This window comes from Meleagris gallopavo, chromosome 2 (genome assembly GCF_000146605.3).
Source record: "Meleagris gallopavo isolate NT-WF06-2002-E0010 breed Aviagen turkey brand Nicholas breeding stock chromosome 2, Turkey_5.1, whole genome shotgun sequence".
NCBI classification, from domain to species: domain Eukaryota; kingdom Metazoa; phylum Chordata; class Aves; order Galliformes; family Phasianidae; genus Meleagris; species Meleagris gallopavo.
The window spans coordinates 57,347,771-57,354,690 of NC_015012.2; positions in this window are offsets into that span (position 1 = coordinate 57,347,771).

The following is a 6,920-nucleotide window of genomic DNA, read 5'->3' on the forward strand; positions in this document are numbered from 1 at the left end:
GCCCTTTTTGAAGACCGGAGTGACATTGGCTATCCTCCAGTCTTCAGGGACCTCCCCTGTTATCCAAGACCTCTCAAAAATGATGGAGAGCGGTTCGGCAATGACCTCCGCCAGCTCCCTCAGCACACGTGGATGCACCCCATCAGGTCCCATGGACTTGTGGACCTTAGTACTGCCTAGGCGCTCACGCACGTCCTCTTTCCTGACTAAAGGGAAGTCTCCCATTCCCCAGACCCTCTCACTAACCTCCAGGGTGTGGGATTCCTACAGGAGAGCCTTTTCACTGAAGATGGAAGTAAAGAAGGCATTCAGTATCTCTGCCTTCTCAGCATCCCTCGTTACCAGAACCCCCCCCTCACTTAGTAAGGGGCCCACATTCTCTCTAGTTTTCCTTTTGCTGTTAACATACTTGAAGAAGCCTTTTCTATTATCCTTTATCACTTTAGCCAGATTCAATTCCAGACGGGCTTTAGCCTTCCTCGTTGCATCCCTGCAGGCCCTGACTACATTCCTATATTCTTCCCAAGTGGTCAGACCCTTTTTCCACATTTCATGGACCTTCTTCTTTCCTTTGAGCTTGCACATGAGCTCCTTGCTCATCCACACAGGTCTCCTGCCACCTTTTCTCTTCTGCCCTCCTACCTGGGGACTGGTACTCAAGTAGAAAGTGGAGAATGGGTCAATTGAGTGACTGGCTGCATGGATATGTCATTCTCAAGGGCTCGGGTTCATTAATCGTGAATGCACCTTTGAGAGACTGGGCATATTGACATCAGATAGGATACAACTGATCAAGAGTGGCAAGAATGTTCTGAATTGATTAGCAGTACTTTTAAAACTAGGTTCAACGGGGGAAGGGAATCTTCCCTGGAGATATTCAAAATTCACCTGGACCCTTTCCTCTGCAACTTAATCTAGGGAATATGCTTTAGCAGAAGGATTAGACTAGATGATCTCCAGGGGTCCTTTCCAACCCCTGTGATTCTGTGATTCAGTATTTAGGTTTTGCTTCTCAAAGCCATCTACAATACTTTTACTCATAAGTTTTTACTGCTTTTATACATACAGAGAATCAGCTTGTGGAGGAAAGCTGGCTCCGTGTTACTACTTAGGAGTCACTTGCAAATTCCAAGCAGAAGACGTTCATTAATGGCAAGCAGAAATGTATCTCTGAAGTCATTTTGAGGAAATAAGATGAAATCATAATGGACCAAGTGTTAAAATTACATCATGCTTTTTATGAATCTATATTTATAACTGCTTTGTAGAGAAACAAAAGCTAAGCCCTGTTAGTTTACTTCTTCATAATAGCTTTTTTTCCAATATCTGAAAAAATAATGAAGGAACATACTCAATATTCTGCTAGTCAGTGTTCATAAGAAGCTTGTTTCTTAATGAAATGTTTCAATCAGACTACTTTTTTCAGTGGCTAAACTCTCTTGCACACTGACTCTCAGGCCCTCTTCCCCATCATCATTCAACTTTCTTGAGAAACAATTGGCACATTTTGCTTTTTCCAATACCTTCAGCAGCTTGGAGAATGCCTTTCATGAACTGTCCAAGAGATCTTGCTCTGTCATTAGTCCTCTCAGCATCCTGCTTTGTTTGCTCACCATCTGCTGTCACCTTGGTAGCCTAGTGAAGCAAATTCAGGAAAAGCTCAATTAGTAAACAGGACAAGGCTTCACTATGCAAAATCTCCAGTGGCTGAATTTACGTACAAAATTTTCCTCAGGCTAAAGGCAATGGATTATTGATCAGATGCATGGGAAATGACATGTTCTGTACAATTCCACAAATAATTTTATCTTTCTTCTTCATGAAAATTGGAAGACTTTACTTCAGGTTCTTAGAGATTTTAGTTATGTGCCACAGCACACAAAGAGACACAGGATGAAAATTTTCACTGAACATTCTTAAAAAAAAAAAAACATTTTTTCAGAAGCTTTTAATAGATTCTTCAGGGGACACTTTCCATAGTTTCACAGTTATGAACTTTACCATTGACAATGTGCAGCAGATATCTTGACCTCTTTCTTTCTTCCCTTGAAGAGCTGTCAAATAGACTACGCCAACAAACAAGGAGAATTTAAAATCCATACATTAGTTAAACTAAGAAAAAGAGAAAAAGAAATGAAATAGAGTTGTTCAGCTCCAATGTTTGAAGCTGTTGTCTTATAACTTATAGGGTTGCTAACACATAAGCTTTGTGCAATTAAAGACTTTATAATTTTATTGAATCATAACAGCAGCATGAAGTAGTATGAAGACAGGCATCTGCTGCATACCTGAAAAACATGTTGAGGAAAGGAATTATGTTAATACTTTCTACTTAGTTCTTCAAGATCTATATTTGCAAAATTGACCCATTTTTATTACACGTGAGCTATTTCAGGCAACAAAGCTTGTCAAGACATATTGTGAAACAAAACAGAATAAAACAAAACAACAAAACAACTCCTTCTCTTTCCTCTTTAACCAGTGGTTGGGTTGTGACTGTCCAAATTGCACTCCCAAGATAGAACTAGAAGCAGAGCATTATGGCTTTTCAGATCCCTGGGAAATGGCTAGGAAACCAATAACTCCAAGCAAACTGACTTGAACTGAACGGTAAAGAACATTTTCTAGGTTACAAAAAACAAAATAAAATAAAAATATTGATACGTAATTATATATATGAATCAATAACGATCAAAGAGAAATAGTATCACTTTAAGACATTTATTTTTGCTTGATTAGCTTTTACATGAAAGCCTTCAAGATATGTCAGGACAGCTGGGTTTCTCCAATGAAATTCTTGGCATTATCATATTACTTACCATTTTGGTTTACTTTGGAGTTGTTACTAAGCAAGTAATTTATATGAAAACAATTAAACAGATGACACCAGAAGAATTAGGATCCCATACAAGACTGGGGGAGTTAGTTTTATTTTTATCCTAGTTTTTTTTCAAATTTATGCAGCTTTAATCATGCTAATGCTTACTTCCTCTAAATATCTTAGAGGAATCTTTCACCTACCTGTATGTGGAGTTAAAATATCGTTATAGTGAATTGTAAAAGGAGACTGCGATAGAAAAAAGGCAGAAATACAGAACAGCCTTGCAGTACCACTGCTCTAGTTTAGCTTTCCATTTCCGATATAATTTCATTCTTCATGTAATTGAGAACAATTTTATTACATAGTGTCTTATCCTCCCCAATCGGGCATTTATTCTTTGCCTTGTATTTTTATTTTTTAGAATTTTCACATTCACATTCATTATATTATATATTTTTACATCCTTTATTACAAATGGCGATCAAAAGCTTGCATAGACTTCTCTTATTTTTGATTACTTTTTTGCATTCATGTTAATTCCAATTGGCCACTTTAAGCTCTCTATTTATGACTGAGTGGCATTCACTAAATTTTCATGCATATTAATCTGTCATCAAACAGTTTCCATTTTCACTCTGTAACAGTTCTCTTTAGTACTTAAATCTCATCCAACTCCACAGCATGCTTTCTGTATTTTTCCATAAATTGCTTTGCTGAAAAATAACCTTTCACTTCATTTTCTGGTCTAGCTTTAACTCCATAAACCAAATTAAATCACAAACATCTTTTACACTGCACCTAGCCATTGCATGGCTAATTGAATCTTTCCGTTTATTAATAAAATCCTACTCATTTACTATATATTCAGTTTACAACTGTTCATAATTTTCATAAAGTCAGACTTCAGCTTGCTGCTAACGTTTAAGTTTAAAGAAGCAACAGTCTCTTTCTGGGAGAAGAATAAGAGTCCAGCAGACTTGGCCCAGAACAAGGGTTTGGAATGAATCTGTTTGGACACAAATGAGACCTCTTTGCATAAAGGAGATCTCCACAACAGAAGTCTGATAAAGCAAGAATTTGAGACCAGTGAAGCCGGCCTTTGTGACATTCACAGCTTGTATTTAATGATACAGGTTCTATTAGATGTCCTGATCTAATGTGAAGACTATACTAACATTAGCAGCTACACATCAAAGGAGCTCCTCAAGATGGCATTTGAAGTGGAGCCCAACATGCATTTCTGCGGCAAGTGGGCTGCAGACAACAGAGAGAAGGCAAACTCGGATGCCACTGTAGAAATGGAAGCTCCTGGCTCACCATCTATATGCGTCCAATTGTTGCAATCTAGGTTGCCTCTACTACTACTTCCACAAATTTCTGAACTTGACAAATTTAATGGTAGGGGAGAAATGAAGAAGTTTACAAAATCAAAATAAGTCACTCTTCAATCAAGAGGATCCCTGAAGGGTCTCTGAAGATATGACATTAGAAAGGAGGAGGTGTTTCTAATAAAAAATAGTGAAATGAAAGGTCTATCTTAGGTAACAGATGTAGGAATCAGTACGCAAGTACATAACAATGTAACCAGTGCAAGAGAAAGAGATGAGGATCTTGTGTATGTCTTATAACGAAGATGTGGTACAATTTGTCACTGAAAGAAATTAAAAAAAAAAGCTGCATTGACAGATGAGATGTGTGGTTGAAAAGTTTTTTGTACTGAGTAAATACTACTGTTTCTACATTTTATCATAAAAATACTAGAAATTTTTGCTCATGGAAAAAGATTCCTCAACAATCCTCATCCTTATCACCACTGCTTTCACTTTCACAACTCTGAAAATCAGATATGGGCAGAAAGTTTGCTACCTGTGGTTGCACTGTGTGCATCAATTACATGTTATGTAGTTTTATGCTATGTCTTCATTTAGGAATGAGACTTCAATATTCCATTCTTCTTTTTGAAACATTAATCCTATTTACAAACATAGAAATAGAAGGGTAGGACTTAGTACATTTTGATAGTCTCCAGATTAAAATCTAACATCCTATTCAGTTAACATTCCTCTACCAGTTAAACCGGAGATCATAAAGTGACTTACTTACTGTACAAGGGAAAACAGCAGGAAGGAAAGTGGTTATAACCTGGTTAATTCCCTAAGATCACATTTTCAACAGTTTTCCTCTGAAGACTGGTTCACAGAAATTTAGAATTTGCAGCGTATCTTAGGTAATTTCCAGGATGGATTGAAATATATATAAGCTTGGTGGCACTGGACAGAGAGTGTGGAGGGAAGTAGTTGGAAAAGGCTACTCAAAAGAGCAACTGTGCAAAAGAAAAAAGATTGAGAAATCTTAATAGAAATATAATTCTCTATGCTTTTAGGGCTCCTGTGAGTTAAAACAAAACAAAACAAAACAAACAAAAAACCAAAACCCACACAACTTCTAGACTTAAAGCTAATGTAGTTATTTCTGGCAGAAAAAAAAGATCAAGCAGAAGTGAAAAAAGAAACTTTCCATAAACTCATATGCATTCACACACATATATATATATATGTGCATGTGTATGTGTGGAAGTGTGTATGTACACAAACATATGGGCATATACATGCATACACTAGCTATAGATGCTTTCTTGTCCATCCAAGGTTTCACAGAGATTTTCAAAACTGAGTATATCAAACAATTAAAACAATTGCTTTGAGAATTTTGGCTTTGTAAGTATGCTAAAACTACATGGAGTTTAGCTAAATTCTCTCAGGTGTATATATCAACCTCACAGCAATGAATATTTTGCTTAATGTTGCTATTTCAATGCCAGGGAGCACCTAGTCATTAACATTATTTTTGTCAGACCATCACATTAATGCCCTTGGGATAACCGTGTTTTTATTGTCTTTGTTTCATTTTCCTATTTTTTATCCACTATGTCGAACAATTTATACTATTTTCTTCTGACAAAAAAAAAAAAGTTTCAATATTTCAATATAAAGAGTAAGTAGCACATCAACTGAAATCCAAAATACTCTCAGTTTTCTCATAAAATAAAAATAGAATGTGTATGTTTAAATAAATGCACACATCCTCCACAATATTTGAGTTCTCCTTTGAGTTCTCCTGTCCCCATTTCAATTACTCATTCACAGACTCTTAATGAGAACAAGTTAAATGAGGAATTTCACTATCTTGCAATAAAAGTTGTTAAAAAGAAATGAATCAAACAAGGCTACCATCACCTCTAGAGCTCCCAGAAAACAAACAAAGAAACAAACAAACAAATTAGCCAATGTCAACATATTAATGGCAAATAATACTGCAAATAAAATAAAATAAATCCTATAATGGGCTTGAGATGGCTGGACAATAAGCACATCTGAGTGAAACCAGGCTACTTGTATTGCGACAAACTTACAAGGGAAACAGACTAAGAACTATCTTGAGATAGTCAAACTCAGATTTAAAAGAGGGTATTATGAGATGATGTTGTTAATGCAGAAATGAGATAGTCTCACCAGAGATCAAACTAAAAGTCAGAAGAAAAAGACAGGAACCAGGCAACGCAGTTTCCGAAAGCCTCAGCTAATCAAAGACTCCAGCCATGTGAGAAACTATGTGGTAGGCACACTGAGTTTGAAATATAACCTGCAGTTGATATCAAGACCTCTATTTCCTTTGATCTCAGATTTTCCAAGTAGCTTCATCCTTGGAAGGTCTTTATTAGTTCTGTCTTACATTAGAAGGCTTTACAGAAAATATATCTCAGTGAGTTGGCTCACAAAAAGGTGTTTTTAGAGAAGCTGCTGCTATTTCAAATATTGAGACTGAGAAGCATCTTATAATTCATCTATTCATACATGTTTAATTCATATTCTGTCATTATGCAGCTTTAACCAAACCCATAGACCCCAATGTGATCATAGACTTACTCTTGTCAGTAGTTCATCCATTTCTGTCACCAGTGTATCCAGATTTTCCTGAGCTAACTGAAGAAGTCTCTCTGGTGCTCGCTGAGGTGAAAGTAAATGCTGATGGGGAAGGACAGGAAGGAAAGTAAAAGTCTGTATTTTATAGTTCTCCATGCTACCAAATATTGTACAAA